The following is a 23,568-nucleotide window of genomic DNA, read 5'->3' on the forward strand; positions in this document are numbered from 1 at the left end:
GTGACGCTGCTCACCACCTGCTCTTCCAGCTCCAGGTTCTGCTGCTGCAATATCCTTCTCCTGCCTGCTAACGGATCCGCTTCTGCTTACCTGCATCCGCAATACAGCCTCCCTGAAGGAAGTCTCATCAGCTCCTGCGCTGGCCGTCACAAGAAACCGCATCAGGCACTCCTACCCACTGTGCTCAGTAGACCACTGTCTCCACTCCAGTGGCTTCTGAACCAGTGCTTAAGAGAGGTCTTCTTCTACCAGTCGGGCTCAACTACCAGGTACCTAACAATGGCCAATGTTGAGTTCCACCTGGTGGGCATGTCACAGATTAGGTGGTTCTTGGGCAGGTTAAACTCCTTTTGGAGGTTTGCCAGCCGAGCACTGGCATTATATGACCAGCGGAAATGCACACAGACTTTCCTGGCCTGCCTCAGGACATCCTGTACCCCGGGTACCTGCCCAAGAACCGCTGCACCACCAAGTTAAGGACGTGAGCCAAACAGGGCACATGGGTCATTTGTCCCTGTCAGAGGGCAGAGAGGAGGTTGGTGCCATTGTCGCAAACCACCATTCCTGCCTTAAGTTGGCGTGGCGTCAACCACCTCTGAACCTGCTCCTGCAGAGCTGACAGAACCTCTGCCCCAGTGTGGCTCTTGTCCCCCAAGCACACCAGCTCAAGCACCGCATGGCATCTTTTGGCCTGCATACTTGCGTAGCCCCTTGAACGGCTAAGGAGCACCGCTGGTTCCAAGGACAAAGCACAGGAAGAGGCCATGGAGGAAGAAGAAGAGGAGGGGGTGGAGGAGAGAGGTGTGTCACAATCATTAGTAGTGGCATTTTGGAGGCATGGTGGCGGAACAACCTCCAACACTACTGCATCTTGTCTTGCATCCTTCCCAGCTGTCAGCAGAGTCGCCCAATGCGCCGTGAAACTTAGGTAACGTCCCTGTCCATGCCTGCTGGACCATGAGTCAGCGGTAATATGCACCTTACCGCTGACCGGCCTGTCCAGCGAGACATGGACATTACCTTCCACATGCCGGTAGAGAGCTGGAATCGCCTTCCGTGAGAAAAAGTGGCGTTTGGGTACCTGCCACTGAGGAACCGCACATTCCAAAAACTTCCAAACGCTGGGCATCCTCCTGGAGCATGTACCCAACACTGTGGTCAAACAGTTCGAGGGACTCCTCAGGAGGACATGGTGGGGCTAAGGAAGGAGATCAATGATTACATTGAGCTGAGGGAAGAGGCCGCTGCTTTGCCAGACAAAGTACCCTGAGCATGGGTGAGAGAGGATGAGGAGGATGAGGACGGCTTGGTCATCCACTCGACCAAGTCTTCCGCATGTTGCTGCTCAACACGGCCAGCTGCCGAAAAAAAGGCCAAGCGTGTCCCACGACCACGTGCTGATGAGAATGCATGGTCTCCACGACCAGCACTGTTGCCTCTAGACACAGAGTCTGCTTGCCCTCTTTTATTGGCTTGTGACTGTCTGCCTCTCCTTGTTGGCCTTCCAGACATACTAATGGCCTGCACTAAGCTGGTATATATATATATATATATTACTGATACTGCAGCTAGCAAAATCAACTGCCTGCCTGTAGTATGAGAACACCACCAACCTTCTACAGGTAGCTTTAGCTGAACACTGTGCAGAGGTCTCACTACACTAACTTGTAGTTTTAGCTAAACACTGTGAGCAAGACACACTACACTAACTTGTAGCTTTAGCTGAACACTGTGCAGAGGTCTCACTACACTAACTTGTAGCTTTAGCTGAACACTGTGAGGAGGATGCACTACACTAACTTGTAGCTTTAGCTGAACACTGTGAGGAGGATGCACTACACTAACTTGTAGCTTTAGCTGAACACTGTGAGGAGGACGCACTACACTAACTGTAAATAGTCTAGCTGCCTGACGGTGGTACTAATAGGATCAAAAGAACACCAGCAATTTTCTTCAGTTAGCTGTAAATACTGTAACAAGACAAGCCTGCCTGTCAGTAGGAAGATAACAGGAACAGATCTAGCTAAACTGAATACAGTGTATATGTATGTGTATGTGTATGTGTATGTGTGTGTGTGTGTGTATATATATATATATATATATATATATAATGCAACACCTGGGATGCATATATATACACAATACACTATAAGTGCAGCTAACTCACTGACTGTCCTGTCTAATCTAGCTAACTCAAATGAAATGACACTGTGTGTGTGTCTCTCTCTCTCTATCTAAGCACGCCGGAACACACTACACAGGGCCGCCGTGCAGGTGGCCTTATATAGTGGGGCGTGTTCTAAACCCCCTGAGCCATAATTGGCCAAAGCCACCCTGGCTTTGAACAATTACAGCTCTCTCTACCGACGGCGCTGTGATTGGCCAAGCATGCGTGTCATAGTGCATGCTTGGCCAATCATCAGCCAGCAATGCACTGCGATGCCGCATGCTGCATAATTCGGCAAACGAGCGAACAGCCGATGTTCGAGTCGAACATGGGTTTGACTCAAACACGAAGCTCATCCCTAGTCTGGAAGGCCAACAAGGAGAGGCAGACAGTCACAAGCCTTTTTTTTTTTTTTTCTTAAAAAAAAAAAATTAAAAAAGATAAAACCCCTAAGGGGAGGGAGGGGCAGAGCCCGTCTCCCGCCTCCCCATCCCCTCCTCATCCCCCTCTCCCCCACATCCCCCTCCCCTGCCAAGAATCCAATGGCCACATCTTCTTCTGTTTTCAGTCATTAGAACTTACATCTATAAGGTTTTTTCCCTCTTCTGTATTAATGAAAAGATTCCATGGAGACCAGGTTTTCAGATATGTCCCTCTTTTTTGCCAGCATGTCCAAACCAAATCTTCCATAAGGTTCAATTGTTCTACTCTTTTAAGCCACAAGTTGGTGGTTGTGCCTGCTTCCAAGTGAGTGGAGTACATGCTCTAGCTGCATTCAGCAGATGACATAGAAAAGATTTCTTATATGATTTAACTGGGATCTGGGATTTTAGTATCTTGCAATAGGAAGAAAGATGGATTCTCCGGAATCTCCTGATCACTATATTTTTGAGCAATTCTCCAGACTTCCTTCCAAAAGTTCTCTATTCTGGGGCAGAACCAAAAAATATGCATTATCGTCCCCCCCCCCCCCCCGCAACACCAGCAATTATCTGATACCTCCGGGTAGCATCTGTTTAGGAATGCTGGGGTGCGGTACCACCGGGACAGAATCTTAAAATTTGTCTCCAGCATTCTTATGCATATTGACAACTCAAATATATTATGTATCATATTAGTACACTGCTCTTCCGTAAAGGTTCGACTCAGATCTCTCTCCCACCCCCTAAAAAAGGGCAACCTAAAGTCCTCCGGAGGTTGCTACCAGCAACGCGTACGTTTTAGAAAGGGTTTGGTGGAATACACCGCTTCCGTTACAATATTCCTCAAAGATTGTTAGAGTGCGCCCATAACTACTTGGCAGGATTAAAGTGTTCAAAAAATGTCTCAGCTGTACCGCACGCCAAAAATCCAAACAGTATGGTAAAGATCCTGTTGTCAATGAAAATATCGTGGGACATGCTTCCCCTCTTAAAAAATGAGAGGCCTGGAAGATCCCCTGTTCCATCAATGCCGTAAAATTTCTCTTCCTCAGACCTGGCTCAAACTGGGGATTCCCCAGTATTGGAAACAACGGTGAGATTATTGCCGAAAGTTTACCCTTAGAAAAAAGCTCGACGCCTATCTTTAGGGTGGGTCCTATCACAGGGTGTGCCTTTGTAATAGTCGGAAGGTCTTTATAACACCAAGCGGCTCATTGCAGTAAAGCACTGCTCTGAGCCTGCTCCAGGCCCAGCCATAACTTCCCATCTCTGTTGTCTACTACAATCGATCAAGCAGCTGATAGTATTTGTACATGTCTGGTACAGCTAGTCCACCCTTTTGTTTGGGTATAGTCAACAGGGCTCTGCTAATCCTTGGGTGTTTATTTGCCCAGATAAATCTGACAAGAAGGGAATGTATCTGTTTGAAACAATATTTAGTTAAAGCGATAGGTAATGCTTGAAATAAATACAATAACTTCGGCAGTATATTCATTTTAATAATATTACACCTCCCAAACCAGGAGTGGAACCCTCTCTGCCACCTTTCCAAGAGGACTCGCACTCTATGTAATATTGGTGGGAAATTAAGATTGTATGTATGGGAAAGATCTGCTGGGATAAAAGTTCCCAGGTATTTCAAGGCTTGATCTGACCATTTAAATTTGTAACTTGCCTTCAGTGTTCCTAATATGTTGCTAGATATCCCAACTCCCATTGCCTCCGATTTTCATACGTTGATCTTAAAGTCTGATAAGGAGCTATATGTCTCTATTGAAGAAGGTTAGGTAATGATACAATCGGATTAGTCAATGAAAACAACACATCATCAGCATACGCTGAAGCTTTATACTGCATACCTCCTATTGATATACCCCTTATATCTGGATTTGACCGGATCCTACACATTAAGGGCTCCAACAACAAATCAAATAATATTGGGGACACTGGGCGTCCCTGCCTCGTTCCATTCGTGACACTAAAAGGCTGAGATAGCACCCCGTTCACCTTAACCTGAGCTGATGGTTGTGTATAGATACTGGAAATCCATCTAATCATATTGTTACCCATCCCTACTTGTCTTAACACTGCAAACATAAACTGCCAATTAATGCGATCGAAAGCTTTCTCTGCATCTGTTCCCAGAAATAAGGATGGGATTTTGGAAGTATTAGCTATATGAATTAAATTCAAAGTCCTAATCGTATTGTCTCGTGCTTCCCGTGTCTGGAAAAACCCTACCTGGTACAAATGGACCAGGGAGGGTAGATACTGTTGGAGCCGCATCGCCAAGTTCTTAGAGAAAAGCTTCAGATCCGCATTTAAAAGGGATATCGGTCTATAACTCCCGCATTGTGATGGGTCTTTACCTTCCTTAGGTAAGATGATTAACGCTTTCAGGGATTCCATCTGGAATGACCTGAATCTCCCAATCCATTATACATTTTAACCAAATAAGGACCTAAAATAGGAAAGAGCAGCTTATAATATTGGGCGCTAAAACCGTCTGGGCCCGGGGCCTTCCCCATCTTTGCCATATTCACTGCTTCATGAACTTCCTCCAATGTGATTGGTTTTTCCAATTCCTGCCGTGCCATAGACGCCAGGCTAGGCAAACCAGAAGTTGACACATATTCCTCTACAGCAGTCTTATTTTGGAGGTTCGGGTGTAAATTGTACAAAGCTGAATAAAAGTCCCCGAACCTCTGCGCTATTTCTCTTGGCAGCAGATATCTTTCACCCTCAGTTCCCATAATCATTGGGACATAGGTCCTTAATTGCTGTTTCCTCAGAGAGTCAGCGAGTTGTTTACCGCATTTATTCCCATACTCATAGCTCTGCTTTTTTCCTACTTATATTGCTCTTTTAGCTTTATACCGAAGTAAATCTATGATCTGTCTGCGTGTCGTCAAAAGATCCCATTCCACGTTTAAAATAGGGGTTCGTTTATGCAGCATCTCCAGGCGATGTATATCTGCCATTAGGGATGTTATCTTGGCTTCTCTTTCTTTTTTTAATCCTAGCCCCATGCTTGATCAAAACTCCCCGCATCACTGCTTTGTGGGCTTCCCAAATCACTCCCGAATTACATTCGGGAGTGTCGTTAGTCTGAAAATACCACCTTGCCTCTTTACGTACCTCCTCTATCACAGAGGGGTCTTGTAGGAGGCTTTCATTCAGTTTCCACATCGCATGACTGGGTAGTTGAATATCTGAGAGATTATACTTCAAAAAAATTGGTGCATGGTCTGACCAGGTTATCTTCCCAATATTTACTTCCTCTATTGCATGCAATTGACTGTGCGGAGAAAAAAAAATCTATACGAGAGTATGTCTTGCGTGGGGCTGAGAAAAAAGACTAATCTCTTTCTCCAGAATGGAAGAGGCGCCATGTATCCACTAATCTTGCTCCATAGAGTGACCTAACAATTCGCTTCCAAACACCCAAGGATACAGCTGAGACCCCTGAAGAAGTATCCTCACCTGGAACTAGATGCATTCAAATCTCCCCCCATAATCAATTGACCCTCCGTAAATCTCATAGTTTTATCCAAAAATTTCTTTAAAAAGATGTCTTGTTGTATATTAGGGGCATAAAAAGCAGCCAAGGTTACTCTTGTCCCCCCAATCTTACTCTTCAGGAGCAGGTATTGCCCCCCAGCATCCAACAAGGTTTCTGTACATGACCATGGAATCTTGTTCGAAATCAATATAGACACCCCCCCTTGTCTTGGCAATAGAATTAGTAGTGTGGTAACCTATTGGAAAAGATCTGTTCCTAAGAAAAGGGAGGTTATTCTTTTTAAAATGCGTTTCCTGGACAAATGCTATGTCAATCCTTGATCTTTTCAAATCCTGAAGAAGTATACATCGCTTTTCGGAGATGTTTAGTCCCTTAGCATTAATTGACATTATTGAAATGGTACCCATTTATTTTACCTCTTACCCCAACTAGGGGGGAAATCTCTAAACTCAGGAGAAACCCAGGCAAGAGAGAGGGGGAGAGAGGAGATGGGGAGGGAGAGGAAAAAAAAACCCCGCAGAGGGCCTAACACGGAGAAAAAAAACCTGCAGAGGAGCTAACATAAAAAAAACCACAGAGGGCCTAACACACAAAAAAACACCCCCACAGAGGGCCTAACACGGAGAGAAAAAAAACTTCAGAGGGCCTTACACAAAAAAAAAAAATCCCCAAAGAGATCTGAACAGGAGGTAAAAAAGCCCCCTGTCAACTAAATCCTCCTAGAGAGGGCACCTCTCTCCAGGGGGATCTAAAGCAAATCATCTTTATGCACTCGACCTAAATTCCTTATACTTTGAGTGCTAACCTACTGGGGGGATGCAGTTGAGCATGTCCTAGAGGAGGGAGTCCCCGGCTTACCTCCGCCAGCTCCTCTAGTCTACCTACGATCCTTATGATGTTATATAGCTACTATATATCTAATGCCTTCTAAGTAGCCATACTTCATATACATTTGTATACCTACATATACATATACATATACATATACATTTTTATTAACTCTTGGTGACCACAGTTTTTTTCATTGTCAATATTAGGTTGAGGATGTATACCTTTGACTGTGAATGTAAAACTGTTCTCACATTTTATCGTATATTTTGTTTGTAAAACCACTTCAAAACCAGCCTCGTTTTGGATTTTAGGTGTTTACAAGTTTAAAACAGGTTTTTTTGCTAGAAAATTACTTAGAACCCCCAAACATTATATATTGTTTTTTTTCTAACACCCTAGAGAATAAAATAGCGGTCATTGCAATACTTTTTTTTGCACCGTATTTGCGCAGCGGTCTTCTAAGCGCACTTTTTTTGGAAAAAATTCACTTTTTTGAAAAAAAAAATAAGACAACAGTAAAGTTAGCCCAATTTTTTTTTTATATTTTGAAATATAATGTTACGCCAAGTAAATTGATACCCATCATGTCACACTTTAAAATTGCGCCCGCTCGTGGAATGGCGTCAAACTTTTACCCTTAAAAATCTCCATAGGCGAGGTTTAAAAAATTCTACAGATTGCATGTTTTGCGTTACAGAGGAGGTCTAGGGCTAGAATTATTGCTCTCACTCTACCGGTCGCGGTGATACCTCACATGTGTGGTTTGACCACCGTTTTCATATGCGGGCGCTACTCACGTTTGCGTTCGCTTCTGCACGCGAGCTCGTCGGGACAGGGCGCTTTAAAAATTTTTTTTTTTATTTATTTTACTTTATTTTATTTATTTTTTCACTGTTTTTAAAAAAAAAAAAAAATTGGATCACTTTTATTCCTATTACAAGGAATGTAAACATCCCTTGTAATAGAAAAAAGCATGACAGGTCCTCTTAAATATGAGATCTGAGGTCAAAAAGTCCTCAGATCTCATATTTAGACTAAAATGCAAAAAAAAAAAAAAAAAAAAAAAAAAGTCGTTTAAAAAAATGACACAAAAAAAATTGTGCCTTTAAGAGAAGTGGGCGGAGCCGTCGTAATGACGTCGCTCCGGCCGTCACATGGTATAGAGACGGGTGGGGGCCATCTTGGCCTCACTCATCTCTATACCGAAGCACTGACAGGACCCGTTCTCCTCCGCCGCTACCGACGGCTCCGGTAAGCGGCGGAGGGTGCGAGAGAGCGGCGGGAGGGGGGGTGGCACCTCTCCCGCTGCCGATAACGGTGATCTCGCGGCGAACCCGCCGCAGAGACCACCATTATCGTGTACAGAATCGCCGCCCCTAAAGATGGATACCTCGGTTGTGGCAGCAGCTGCTGCCGTTACCGAGATATCCATCCTTAAATAAAAGGACGTCAATATACAGTGGGCGGTCGGGAGGTGGTTAATATTTGATATATTTTCAGTAGATAATGTCTTTTCCTATATCAGGGGTACCTTTAAAATCCCATTTTCTACATATTTTTTGGTTTACTACTTCAGGGATGATGGTACATATATAAAAAACATTTATAAACACTGATCTCTACCCATATAGTCTATTATAATAACGGGTGGATAATACACCCATGAAAAAAAACATTCTTGGGTAGAAGTGATCAGTAATTGGGTTTATTTTTTCTGGTCGAAATTCATGATTATTTTCTTTTTTGTGAATACATGCAGATGACATTTATAGCATTCTTGCATTCTTTCTATGTGCTTCTTCATTGCAATTTTATCTCATTAGCATAATCTCTTATACTTTTTTCTCCCTTTTCGATTTATCTAAAGTGGCAAATAGTGGTTATAGACAGCAGTCTGGCACAGTTGTGGCTCATATTCGTCTGAATCCCAACTTCCGCCTTCACATCTGGGAGATTCACGTGAGTGAGTGGTCTACAAAATGACGGACTACTGTGGTCAGGCATGGGATGGGTTTGTTTCAGAGGTACAACAGGCCCGATCCAAAGATGATGTCACTGAAGCTGAGGTAGATATCTATTTCTTGGGGTTACAACGTCTGGTCGAAAGGAAAACTCGTTTATTTTGGCACAAGGAATATTTTGGAAAATATGTGACAAACCAGATCATACCATGGGGTCTGCGTATCCAAATTTTCCCAAATATAAAAAAGGTTGAACCAAATGTGAAAAAAGTATGGGAAGCAAACCTGCAGACTTGTTCCCTACGAATGATGCAAATACTTAGTGACCAATATAAAACGGACATGGGTGTATTAGACAAAGAAATTTTGAAATGGCAGGAGGATCATAGCCACTTGTCTTCTCATAATTGTTTTCTTGGCAAAGACAAGATTTTGAAAGAGCATTTAACAAAATATGCCACGAACTTAATCAAAACCAAAGAAAACAAATTTATGAGAGATAAAAAAGCGTACTATCAGGATTAAGCATACAAATGGCACCAACAGGGCCATCACTCCCGTCGGAGGACCACATATAATCGGGCTCCTCAGACCCATAATGTGGATCTGATCGAATCCGATAGTTCATCCATGTCCTCAGCATCATATGTCCCGATAGCTACACACTATAGGGATTCTAGTGGAGCTTCTAGAAAGAGAAAAAAAGATAGTGAAACTAGCTCACAGGAACGCCCCAAGTCAACTCATGACAAAAGTAATGACAAGAAAACACGTGTACAACGTTCGCGTGGTGGTGTAACTCCCAATACCTCAAGAAACGGTAATATACAAAACCATTCACTTGTGACGCTAACCACTCCAACAGTAAATTTAAATCCGGTCTCAACCCCGGCGGGACCCATGTCCCAAAAAATGTTGGAACAACACCCAGCCACTACTGCCTTTCCCACGGATTCTCGAATGGCACCCATTTTTAGTTCCAATACTTTGGACTTTAGGCGCAATTCCCTACCCACACCTACTCCCGTACGAACAATGAGTCAACCGTTTAAGTAGAGGGTCCCGGTTCCATCTTGGATGGGAACCGGGACAAATTTGACATTATCAACTTGTCCTCACATCCCTTGACAGAGGATGAGACCACTTTGTTAGAGCTAGGTCTCACTTTCTGTCCGGATGCGGAGGCAAACAAATTTGAACTGATCAAGGATCTGCACCTCTTTGCCAGATGCCTCATGTACAAAGTCCTATATGACAAAAATCCGAATGACGTTGAGATAACGAACTCAGATAATGCCAATATAGAAGGTGTTACTTTTGAAGACCTACGAGCCCTTCAGGATTTGATGGATTTGTGGGAGGAGAGCAATCCCGAGGAGGCGGGTTGGATATTCAACCCACCTGGATCAGAGACCTCCCAACCTGTAAATCAGGGGGCTGGTCCATCCAACAACCCCCTTTACCCCTATAATCCTTTTTCCATATCTTCTGTTGGAATAACCTTTGAGACACCAAAGACATATAAACCCAAATCCAAGTCCTTCCCTGTCCTACAGGGAAATTCTAACTTGTGGGCCTTTGTGATCCAGGTCACTAAAGAGATTGAAGCTACCAACTGGCTAACTGGCCCTCCGGGCAATTTATCTAAACACTTAAAAAAGGCATTACAGAACTTGAGGTCTAATAAAAATATCGTAATAAAACCATCCGACAAAGGTGGCAACCTCGTTCTGATGGATACAAAACAATATGAGCAAATGTGTTTTGATATCATACGTAATACTGACTGGTACAGACCAGTACCCAAATCTCACGTTAATTATTACATGAAACTTTATAAGGACATTCTGGCTAAGGCGCACTACAGGGGGGTCATTGACTCTAACACACTAAAATTCTTGGACTCTACCAATCCGGTGACTCCAACATTCTACGCACTGCCTAAAGTGCACAAAAACCTACAGAATCCCCCAGGCCGACCGATTATTTCGGGGTGCGGATCCCTGACAGAAAAGGCCAGCCAACTAGTGGACGAGTATTTATACCCCCACATAAAGGGACTTTTTTCCTTTGTTAAGGATACCATTGAGTTATTGAAAACATTGGATGGATTACAGCTGTTGGCTGTTGGCTAGTTGCGATCGATATAGAGGCCTTGTACAACTCCATACCCCATACCAGAGGTGTGGAGGTTGTGCGAGAATTCTTGAATGAATGAGATCTTACTCGTGGAAGTATAACGAATTTGTGATTGAAATTCTTAATTTTATACTTACACACAATATTTTTGTGTTTAAGGGCTCCCACTACCTCCAGGTACAGGGCGTGGCAATGGGGGCAAAATGTGCCCCCTCCTACGCAAACCTGTACCTGGGGGGGTGGGAACGAGACCTTTTCTTTGACGAATCCAAAGCAGAGTTTACAGGTAAGATTGTATCATGGCATCGATACATAGATGATGTTTTTATGGTGTGGGCAGGATCAAAAGAACAACTACTAGAGTTCCTGGTGGGTCTACAGGTGAACACATACAATCTTAAGTTTACTTACACGTTCGACCAGTCAAAAATTACTTTCTTAGATGTAGAGATCTTTATAAATGAAACAGGAATGCTCTGTTCCACACTATATCGTAAACCGTCAGCAGGCAACAGCTTACTGCATGCCAGCAGTTCACACCCTGAAAAACTAATCAAAAGCATCCCTTTCAGTCAATTCTTGCGCCTGAAACGCAATTGCACATTGGATACAGACTTCCAAAAGGAGGCAAACCTGCTACGTGATCGCCTCCTAGCTAGGGGATATAGTAAAACATGTCTGAAAAAAGCATTCAACAGGGTAAAAAACGAGAATAGACAACTGTTGCTATACAAACCCAGACGAGATAAAGTATCAACATCAACAAGAGTGATTACCAAATATAATAGACAACATGCAAAGGTGCGACATATCTATAAAAAGTTCTGGTACCTATTGGCAGCTGATCAAAAAATTTCCAAATTCGTTAGACCCTATCCAGAGATCACCTTCAAACGCTCTCGCTCCTTGAGGGATAGTCTAGTGAGTAGCCACTATCGCAATCAGACTGTACTCAAGTCTAAATCACCAGGCACCTACCCTTGTGGCAGATGCAACTATTGTCCCTTCATTTTAGAAGGGAACAATGTTACCCTTCCCAACAATAACATCTGGACCCCCAAACATAGAACAAACTGTCAATCGGTTGGTTCAGTATACCTAATGAAATGTCATTGCGGGGCATTTTACGTGGGGAAAAACTAAGCGCCCACTTTTTTGTAGAATTAGGGACCATGTGTCCCTTATCTCCAAACATAGGATGGAAACACCTATTAGCCGCCATGTGGGGCTATACCACAATTTCAATTTAAAAGTTATCGGCTTTTTCAGCCTTGAACACATACCAGAACATGAACGAGGAGGTGCTATAGATAATAAACTTCTCCAATTGGAGACGAGATGGATCCATTGTTTACAGGCTACTCGGTCCCCCGGCCTCAATGAGGGGATTAGCTATAAGCCTTTTCTATAAATATCCCCCCTTTTGTGATCTGGTCACTTCTGTCTCCTTGGGAGCATGTGCCCCATTGAGTGTCTTCCCTTCCCTTGTTTTGTTAACATTTACTGCGTTTGAATATCATGAGATCACCAGACATTTACTATTCCTTTAGCAACTAATTCTGGATTAGTTGTCTAGGCCAGAATTGCCTTTATTAGAAACAATACATCTTTTAGAAAAGGGATACTAACATATATTGAGTCAGCTGCAATGATATGCATATTGATACAGCTTTTCATATGTGGATGTAAATTAGTGGTACAATGTTGTAGAGAAATCATTGTAATGTGCAATCATGACCACACCCAAACCTTGGGGAACCCCTCTTTCCCTTTTTTTTACCCCTCCCCAGGCTCCATTTTCCCTCGTTTTTACCCCCCTAGTTCAGTGCCATTTGATCCCCGTATGGATGCCCAAGGGTGTATACTAGGTTGGACATACATCCCCCTTGGGCTTTTCTTTCCTGGGGGTTGCCAACCCGGTATGCACCCGCCTTGTGGTCTCCTTATAGTCCTTGGCATACCGGTATAACCGTATCCCACAGCCATCTTTCCAACTGTCCAAGTTTTTCTTCTTGGCTCAGCACTGTCTCCAAAGGGAGTCTTAGTGCTGTTTTGGGCACACAGGAAGTAGTTTTACTTCCTGTCTGTCGTTTCCGGTTCCGGGTCATTAGTCCTTGGACCAGGAACCTCCTCTTTGCGTCCGCTTGGCTCCAGTGCAGTGTGATGACACGCACAGCATTCTGGGGCCATGGGGAGGGATATTTAAACCCCACACATTCAGATGCTTGCTAGCAGTCAGGGAGCTCATGCTAAACATGGACGCCGGCACCAGGTAAAACTAAACATTGACCGTTAATCGGTTCAACACTCTGTGATATGTCTAATTGTAAACTAAAGCACCACTTTTTGGTGCTCTATTTCCTTTTAAACAAATCTATTTTTTTTTTTTTTTTCTCATAGGAAGTGACTATTTTTTGTGGCCCACTGCTTTAGGGTGCCCCTTCAGCAGCGCCAATAGAAATGTGACGTAGCTTCTTACATAACGATGTGATATCTTTTCAAGGTGAGCAGGTGCTCTTGAAGATTTAAAACTGCAGCGTACATATGTTCCTCTTCGCATTGAAGTTTAATATAGCTACATGCATTTTTTTTTTTTTTTTTATATACTTTTTCAGAAACTGTGGAGCAGCTTTGTCTTCACCTACACAGGAGCTTTTTTACAATTGATATTGTGCCACTCAGTCCTTATGAGCTCCCAATACAAATACTCTTCGGGGGGTTGGTGAGTGGTGTCCACTGTCTAGTTTGTGTTGTGGTCTACCTCTCTCTTCACCCGCAATATGTGTGAAATTTTATTATCTATGATATCTGTTACAGATACCGTAATCATCCTTTTTGCTTTTGATGATTTTCATCCATGAGAATATACATCCCTCCCTACGGGTGATCAGGCATCCATCTGGACTACACAGGGGGGGGTCACTTCTGGGGGCACCCCTCCTCCCCTCTTCTCTCAGTTGACGCCTCGTATCCTGCGACTTCCCCAGAACTCTATTACAGAGGTATGGAGTTTACGCGGTGGTTGTGTTGGGTGGGAGTATTAGGGGAGGGTTGGGTGTGAGCCTGTGTGATGGGGGTTGTTGGGTTTTTTTTTTTGTTTTTTTGTTTTTTTGTTTTTTTTTGGGGGGGGGGGAGTGGGATGGGGAGGTGGGATGGTTTTTGTTCCTGTTTTTGTTTCTGGACGGTGGCTTTGGTGGAGTTATGGTTGCACAAGCTAAAGAGCTTTCAAGTTACATAAATGTGAATGTTTTATGTATTTTTTTCTGTGTATTTACTTTTTTTCTCTTTCTCTTTTGAACATCCAAGGTTGTTTTTATCGTGAATATTGTTGAATAATTGAAAAGCCTCGTCCATTTTCCTGATGAAGCCTTCTGGGCGAAACATGTTGAAATTATGTGGACGTGGTTATGCTTTTAACTCTTGGTGACCACAGTTTTTTTCATTGTCAATATTAGGTTGAGGATGTATACCTTTGACTGTGAATGTAAAACTGTTCTCACATTTTATCGTATATTTTTTTGTAAAACTGCTTTAATAAATATTTGAGATATTTTCAGTAGATAATGTCTTTTCCTATATCAGGGGTACCTTTAAAATCCCATTTTCTACATGTTTTTTGGTATACATTTTTATTACTTTTACCTGAAAAAACCCAATCTGTAAATCATAAAAATCTTAAGACCACAAACCAAAACAGAAAAAAGAAAACCAACCGTTGAAGGAAAAAGGGGAAGAGAACAAGAAAAAATAAAAGGATTACTTTCCTTCCCTTCCCTCCCCCTTTCCCCTCTTGTTACATCTCCGCAGAGTATGACTTAGGGAGGAGGGGAGAAACAAAACAAAAAACACCCCACCAGGGGAATCCCCCCCCCTTCTCCTCCCACCCTCCACCCCCCCCAAACCTCCCCAGTGCTTCAACTCCCAGCCCTCCATTGATTCTTCTATTTAAATTTTCCTGCCCCTCTTATCTCCCCCCTCCTACTTCCCCAACAGTCTCACCTTATATTATATATTACTGTATTAGTGTATTAAGTTGTACTACTATCTCAGTGTAATTTATCGTACTTTGTGTATGTGTTATATCCTATACTCACCGTTTTACTTATATCATAGTGTCCCCTTCCAATCCCACATCTCATGAGTAACCACTTCCCACTCCCCACATTCACCCCCCACCCATCCCCTGTATTGAAATCAACCCAATTGTGCCTATGTCCATCTGTGAATCTGTACACACCACAAGACCTCCACCTCGTTCAAGAAATCGAATAACCCAAACCAACAACAACATCAACAAAAGAAAAAGTGCATTTATTGCTATCCAAAAAGGAGAGGGGATACGGGGGCATCCCACTACCTATCTTTATAGTTAGGGTTATCTACTGTGTAAAAAAAAAAAAAAAAAAAAAAACCCGCAGAGGGTCTAACACAGAAAGAAAAGAGAAAAAAAAAAAAAAACCCTAAAAGTCCCAAAAAAAGAGGAAAAATATATTTGCCCTCCCCCCATCTCCCTAGAGACAAAGTTATTGTCCTTTCTATTACCCCAATGTCCCCTCCGTGTAAATAACTGTAACCAGTCAGGAACCGGGAATGGTTCAATACCTAGAAAAAAAAAAGTCTGGTAGGTCTGTTTTTAGATCGCAGCCAAAATGAAGAACCCCCCTTCCTTATAAGAACTGAGATTGGGAATCTCCAACGGTATGTACCGCCGCATTCTCGTATCTGCTCCAACACCGGAAGAAGGAATGCTCTACGTTGTAGTGTGGCTCTTGACAAGTCCGGTAAAATCATCAGTTGTACACCCTGAAAGTCTATCTCTCCTACTTCCCATGCTTTCTTTAATATAGCTTCCCTATGCATAAAGTAATGTAAGCGGGATATCACATTACGGGGGCGACTTGAATCCCTGGGCCTCGGACCCAAGGCTCTATGTACTCTATCGAGCACCAAGTTCAGGGGTGTAGCATCCTCAAGCAATTTTTTAAAAATAGACTTTACCGTGTTCTGAAGATTTTCCTGATCCGTAGTTTCTGGGATCCCCCTGAGCCGAACATTGTTTCGACGGCTGAGGTCCTCCAACTGTAGCTGTAACTGTAGTGTCACTGCATTATCTGCCTGGGTGAGCTTTTCTTTCTCCAGACCAGCCACTCTTTACTCCAGGGTCTGCAATCCCACCTCACCATCTGTTACACGCTCTGCTAGTACTTGCAGCTCTGTATGCACCTGTTGAAGTTCTTTACGATGTGTTTCCTCTGCCTTTAAAATTATAGCTTCTATATCCGCTCTAGTAGGGAGAGCCAGTATGAGCATTTTCAAATCCTTCATTCCCAGATTACCTGGCTCCATATCCCCTCACTGCAAAGGTAATCTTCCAGCTACCACAGCATGCATCTGAGGGCTCTGTGGGATAGTCTGAAGGACTTCCAGATTCATCCTCACCTCCCTCTGTGTTTTGTGTAATTAGCGTGGCAGGTCTCTCACTAGTACCACACAGCCTGTCTATCCATTCACTTCCGGGATCCGGTCCCTGCTCCACCCGGAAAAACTGCTGTATCACCGGCTGCTGCCCCCCTTCCTTGGCTATTTTCACCCCTTTAGCTGCGCTGGCCGCCTCGCAGGAGGTTTTAGTCTCCTGCTGTCTCCCCGCTTGCATACTGCTGAGCCGCTGGGGTACTGCTTCGGCTGATTCAAAGCTCTGGGCTCTCTCTCAATCTGCCTCGTTTGGAGCTAGCGTGGACCGGGAGCTCTCACAACATGTGTCCTCACTTGGGCATGCTCAGACCACACCCGCCCCTCCCCCCCAGTCACAAGCCAATACAAGATCGGCATGCAGGCTCTGTGTCTAGAGGCAACAGTGCTGGTCATGGAGACGGTGCATCCTCATCAACACGTGGCCGTGGGACACGCTTGTCCTTTTTTTCGGCAGCTGGCCCTGTTGAGCCGCAACATGCCGAAGACTTGGTAGCGTGGATGACCAAGCCGTCCTCGTCCTCCTCATCCTCTCTCACCCAGGCTCAGGGTACTTTGTCTGGCAAAGCAGCTGCCAACGCGGCCTCTTCCCTCGGCTCAATGGAATCAGTCACTCCTTCCCTAGCCCCACCATGTCCTCCTGGGGAGTTCCCCGAACTGTTTGACCACAGTGTTGGGTACATGCTCCAGGAGGATGCCCAGCGTTTTGAAGGCTCCGATGATGGTACCCAGCTATAGGAAGGCAGTAACGTGAGCTCAGAGAGAGGGGGTGCCCAAGAAAGACAGCAATCTGGCAGTCATGTTCCCCCAGCTGCAGCATACTGCCAGCTTTGCTCCAGTGATGAGGAGGGAGGGGATGATGAAGTCACTGACTCCACATGGGTGCCTGAGAGGCGAGAGGAGGCACATCTCCAACTAGGCAGGATGCCCTCCAGGGGCCAGCTTAAGGGCAGCACACTGCAGAACTCCGCATGTGCAGGACGCTGCTGTCTCTGCATGTTATTCCAAAAGTTCTTTGGTGTGGACCTTTTTTGAGACGAGTGCATCAGATTCCACAGCTGCTATTTGCAAAATATGTCTCAAGCGTATCTCGTGTGGCCAAAACATCACCTGCTTGGGCACCACATGCTTGACCAGACATATGTTGACCTGCCATGCAGTTCGTTGGCAAGCGTACCTAAAAGACCCACACCAAAAAATAAAGCAGACCTCTCCTTGCTCCTCATCAGCTGGGATCTCCAACCCCACTATACCTTCAGTCCTCTCTGAAACCTGCACTGAGAGGAATGAATGTGTAGAATTAGGTGTATCACAGCCAAGCACTTGCGGGCAATCTGCTATCGGTACACCAACATCAGATTGTACCAGGCAAATTTCCCTGCCCCAGCTGCTGCACCGCCGAAAGATGTTCGCTCCCAGCTATCCACATGCCCAGCGGTTGAATGCTAGCTTGGCTAAATTGCTAGCACTTCAACTGCTGCCTTTTCAGTTGGTAGACTCTGCCCCCTTCCATGAGTTTGTGGAATGTGCAATTCCTCAGTGGCAGGTTCGCAAATGCCACTTTTTCTCACAGAAGGCGATTCCGGCTCTCTACCGGCATGTGGAAGGCAATGTCTCCTCCTGGACAGGGCGGTCAGTGGTAAGGTGCATATTGCCGCTGACTCATGGTCCAGCAGGCATGGACAGGGACGTTACCTATCTTTCACCGTGCACTGGGTGACTTCTGGCAGCTGGGAAGGATTCAGGACAGGGCGCAGTAGTGTTGGAGGTTGTTCCGCCACCACGCCTCCAAAATTCTAGGGAGCACATACAGGGGGCTGCACATACAGGGGGTTCTTCCAAAGAAGTGGGGTTCTGAAAATAGGTGACACTTCTGCTCTTGCACTTCAGCGATTTGCACAAAGCTAACCATAGCAGATTGCAGGTGATCTCATTTTCATATTATCTCACCTTCTCTGAAACATGCTCTCTTTACCTCTCCTCCTCTTCACAATTGCAGCCTCTCTCCTCAAGCTCTCTTTTCTACATCCCTCTGCTCCACCACACAATCTGTACATATCACCCTCACTTCTCCCCTCCCCCTACTACTGCACTCATCACCTCTTTCTAACTCTAAGCCCACTTGCTTACATACCCCCAGGATACTAAAGCATGTCCCCTCATACAAATCATATTCTCATATTACCTCCCTCACTCTTCTGCTTCTCTAATCGCTGGAGATATTTCCCCAAACCCTGGGCCTCCCTTATTTTAACTGTGCCCAACACACCCATCACCATCACCCTACACCCTCTGGCAGTAGTCGCACTCTACACAATTTAGTCTCCATTCCTCTTCTTCCCAACACCAGCCTCCCTCTCTCCTGTGCCCTCTGGAACGCCCGCTCTGTCTGCAACAAACTCACTGCTGTTCATGACCTCTTTGTCACTAATTCCTTTAATCTACTTGCTCTCACCGAAACCTGGCTCCACGAATATGACACCCCTTCTCCTGCTTCCCTCTCCCAGGGTGGCCTTCACTGGACTCACTCCCCTAGGCCTAATGGACGCAAGGGAGGTGGAGTGGGATTCCTCCTATCCCCCCAGAGCACCTTCCAGGTTATTCACCCTCCTCCCTCTTTTTCCCTCTCATCATTCGAAGCCCACTGTATACGTCTATTCTCTCCTACTTCCCTAAGAATTGCTGTGATCTACCGGCCCCCTGGACCATTATCGACTTTCCTTGATGAGTTTTCTGCCTGGCTACCCTACTTTCTCTCTTCGGATATTCCCACAATCCTTCTCGGTGATTTCAACATCCCTGCTAATACAAACACTCCCACTACTTCTAAACTTCTTAGTCTAACCTCTTCATTTGACCTGAAGCAATGGGTACAGGCTTCTACTCACTCTGATGGCAACACCCTTGACCTTGTATTCTCCTACCTATGCACTCCATGCAACTTCTCAAACAATCCTTTTCCTCTCTCGGACCACCACCTTATTAGTTTCTCTCTCCCCCTGTCTTCCACCACCTTTCCCTCCAATCGCCTAACCATCACCCGTAGAAACTTTCGCAACTTCAACTCCTGTCTCCTCTATTCTGCTACTGACCACCTCTATGACAAAATCTCTCCCATGTCCTGCCCCAACCAAGCCATGTCCATCTACAATAAATCTCTGTCCTCCACCCTGGATAAGCTCGCTCCCCTCACTACACGCAGAATCAGGCCTCGACCCCTACAACCCTGGCAAACAGATGACACTAAAATTCTCAAAAAACGTAGTCGCGCTCTTGAGCGTCTGTGGCACAAGACTAAGTCTCTCAAAGACTTCAACCAATACAAATCTGCCCTCCAAATATACTATTCTTTCTTCCACACTGCCAAGCAAACCTATTTTACAACTCTTATTAACACTTTCTCATCCAATCCCCGTAAACTCTTCTCTACCTTCAACTCTCTACTTTGTCCTCCACCGCCTCCACCCACTGACTTACTCACTGCCCAGGAAATCGCTAATCACTTCAAAAACAAGATTGATACAATCCGTGGTGAAATCTCTATTCTACAGGTATCTCCCCCAGCTAAGACCCCATGTCAACAGATACAACTGACACTCCCCCTATTCAAATCTACTACTACAGATGAAGTTGCTAAACTCCTTTCTATCGCCCACCTAACCACCTGTCCCCTGGACCCTATTCCCTCTCAAATGCTACGGTCACCCTCTGACCCCATCCTACACTCTCTAACCCACATCTTCAATCTCTCCCTCATCTCTGGCATCTTCCCCGATGCTCTAAAACATGCACTGGTCACCCCCATACTCAAAAAGCCGTCCTTGGACCCTACCAATCTTAACAACCTACACCCAATCTCCTTGCTCCCCTTTTCCTCTAAACTCCTTGAACGCCTGGTTTACAACCAACTGAGTGACCACCTCATTAAAAACAACCTTCTTGATCCCCTTCAAACTGGATTTTGCCCTCAATACTCCACAGAAACTGCTCTTTTAAAACTCACAAATGACCTACTAACTGCAAAAACCAATGGACACTATTCTGTACTCCTACTTCTGGATCTTTCAGCTGCCTTTGACACGGTTGACCACCCCCTCCTCCTCAAAAAACGTTACTCCCTCGGTCTCCGTGACTGTGCTCTTCAGTGGCTCTCATCCTACCTATCCCAACGCACCTTCAGTGTCACTTACAATTCTACTTCCTCCACTCCTCTTCCCTTCTCTGTTGGGGTCCCCCAAGGTTCTGTTCTTGGACCTCTTTTATTTTCAATCTACACCTCTTCCCTGGGTCAGCGGCTACACCTACCAATCTACACCTCTTCCCTTCTCACGGCTTTCAATATCATTTCTATGCTGATGACACACAAATCTATCTCTCCACCCCTCAACTCACTCCATCAGTCTCCTCACGCATCACTAACTTACTAACCGACATATCTGTATGGATGTCACACCACTTCCTCAAACTCAACTTGTCCAAAACCGAGCTTATAATATTTCCTCCCCCACGTTCCTCTTCCCCCGACTTCTCTGTCAAGAGCAATGGCAAAACCATCCACCCGTCCCCACATGTCAGGGTACTAGGTGTTATCCTGGATTCTGAACTCTCCTTTCAGCCCCACATCCAATCACTTTCCAAAGCTTGCCGCCTCAACCTCCGCAACATCTCTAAACTTCGTCCCTTTCTAACCAATGAAACCACAAAGCTCCTGATTCACTCCCTGGTTATCTCTCGCCTTGACTACTGCAACTCACTCCTCATTGGCTTACCTTTAAACAGACTATCCCCCCTTCAGTCCATCATGAATGCTGCTGCCAGACTCATCCACCTTACAAACCGCTCAGTGTCTGCTACCCCTCTCTGCCAATCCCTCCATTGGCTACCACTCGCCCAACGAATTAAATTCAAAATACTAACAATAAGTTACAAAGCCATCCACAACTCTGCCCCCAGCTATATCACTAACCTAGTCTCAAAATACCAACCTAATCGCCATCTCCGTTCCTCCCAAGACCTCCTGCTCTCTAGCTCCCTCATCACCTCCTCCCATATCCGCCTCCAGGACTTCTCCCGAGCCTCGCCCATCCTCTGGAATTCCCTACCCCAATCTGTCAGACTGTCTCCAACTTTATCCACTTTTAGGTGATCCCTGAAAACTTTCCTCTTCAGAGAAGCCTATCCTGCCTCCATCTAACAACTGCACTATTTTCTCCATTAGCTCATCCCCCACAGCTATTACCCTTTTGTATCACTTGACCCTCCCTCCTAGATTGTAAGCTCTAACGAGCAGGGCCCTCTGATTCCTCCTGTATTGAATTGTATTGTACTTGTACTGTCTGCCCTAATGTTGTAAAGCGCTGCGTAAACTGTCGGCGCAATATAAATCCTGTATAATAATAATAATAATAATAATTCTACTAGTGGTGATTCTGCCACACCTCTCTCCTCCATCCCCTCCTCTTCTTCCTCCATGGCCTCTTCCTGTGCTGATTTGTCCTCGGAACCAGCGGTGCTCCGTAGGCGTTCAAGGGACTAAGCAAGCACACAGGCAAAAAGATGCCATGCGGTGCTTGAGTTGGTGTGCTTGGGGGACTGGGGCAGAGATTCTGTCAGCTCTGCAGGGGCAGGTTCAGAGGTGGTTGATGCCATGCCAGCTTAAGCCAGGAATGGTGGTTTGCGACAATGGCACCAACCTCCTCTCTGCCCTCCGACAGGGACAACTGACCCATGTGCCCTGTTTGGCTCACATCCTTAACTTGGTGGTGCAGCGGTTCTTGGGCAGGTACCCGGGCTTACAGGATGTCCTGAGGCAGGCCAGGAAAGTCTATGTGCATTTCCGCAGGTCATATAATGCCAGTGCTTGGCTGGCTGACCTCCAAAAGGAATTTAATGTGCCCAAGAACCACCTAATCTGTGACATGCCCACCAGGTGGAACTCAACGTTGGCCATGCTGCAGCAGCTGCACACGCAGCAGCGGGCCATCAATGAGTACCTATGTGACTATGGCATCAGGACAGGGTCAGAGGAGCTTGTTTTTTTTTTTTTTCTCCCAGGCCAGTGGGTTATGATCAGGAATGCATGCACTGTCCTGTCACCATCTGAGGAGGCCATGCGGATGGTGAGCAGTGACAGTGCATGCATCAGTGACACTGTCCCTCTTGTCCACCTGTTAGAGCACACGTTGCGTGGAATAATGGACAGGGCTCTTGAGGCAGAACAGAGGGAGGAAGAGGAGGACTTCCTTACCTCTCAAGGCCCCCTTTATCCAGACAGTGTTCCTGCGTGCCCTGCGATCACACAGGAAGAGGACGAGGAGGAGGATTCTGTCAGCATGGAGATGGAGCCTGGCACTCGGCATCAGCAGCAGTCTTCAAGGGATCATTTACACTCCGAAGAAACCCATGGACTTGTGCGTGGCTGGGAGGTGGTGGCTGCGGATCATGTCATCCTTAGTGACCCAGAGGACTCTGGACCGAATGCCTCAGCAAACCTATGCTGCATGGCCTCCCTGATCCTCGTATTCATGGTATCAAGGGGAGGGATGATTACTGGCTGGCAACCCTCCTTGATCCACGTTACAAGGGTAAGGTTGTGGACCTTATCTTGCCATTGCAGAGGGCGCAGAGGATGAAACATCTTCGGGAGGCCTTGCAGAAAGGTTTGTGCAATGCGTTTCCAGAGCCTGGGAGGTTACAATTTCCTGGTCCTCCTGGACAACGTGTTGCTGAGGCTTCGGTCAGTCGCAGAAGGAGCGGTGGAGAAGGTGACCGTCTGACCGATGCGTTCAGACAATTTTTTGGTCCGCAGCCCCAAGGTCTGATCGGTTCCAGCAACCATGGCCAGCGTCTGATTCACATGGTGCAGGATTACCTAGGGGCAAGATCAGACTTGGACACCTTTCCCACAGAAAATCCTCTGGGTTACTGGGTCTTGAGGATGGGTCACTGGCCAGAGCTTGCACAGTATGCACTTGAGCTACTGGCCTGTCCTGCATCCAGCGTTCTTTCGGAACGCACATTCAGTACTGCGGGAGGCTTTGTAACCAATCACAGGTT

The sequence above is a fragment of the Aquarana catesbeiana genome, linkage group LG08, assembly GCF_042186555.1.
Source record: "Aquarana catesbeiana isolate 2022-GZ linkage group LG08, ASM4218655v1, whole genome shotgun sequence".
Classification (NCBI taxonomy): Eukaryota; Metazoa; Chordata; class Amphibia; order Anura; family Ranidae; genus Aquarana; species Aquarana catesbeiana.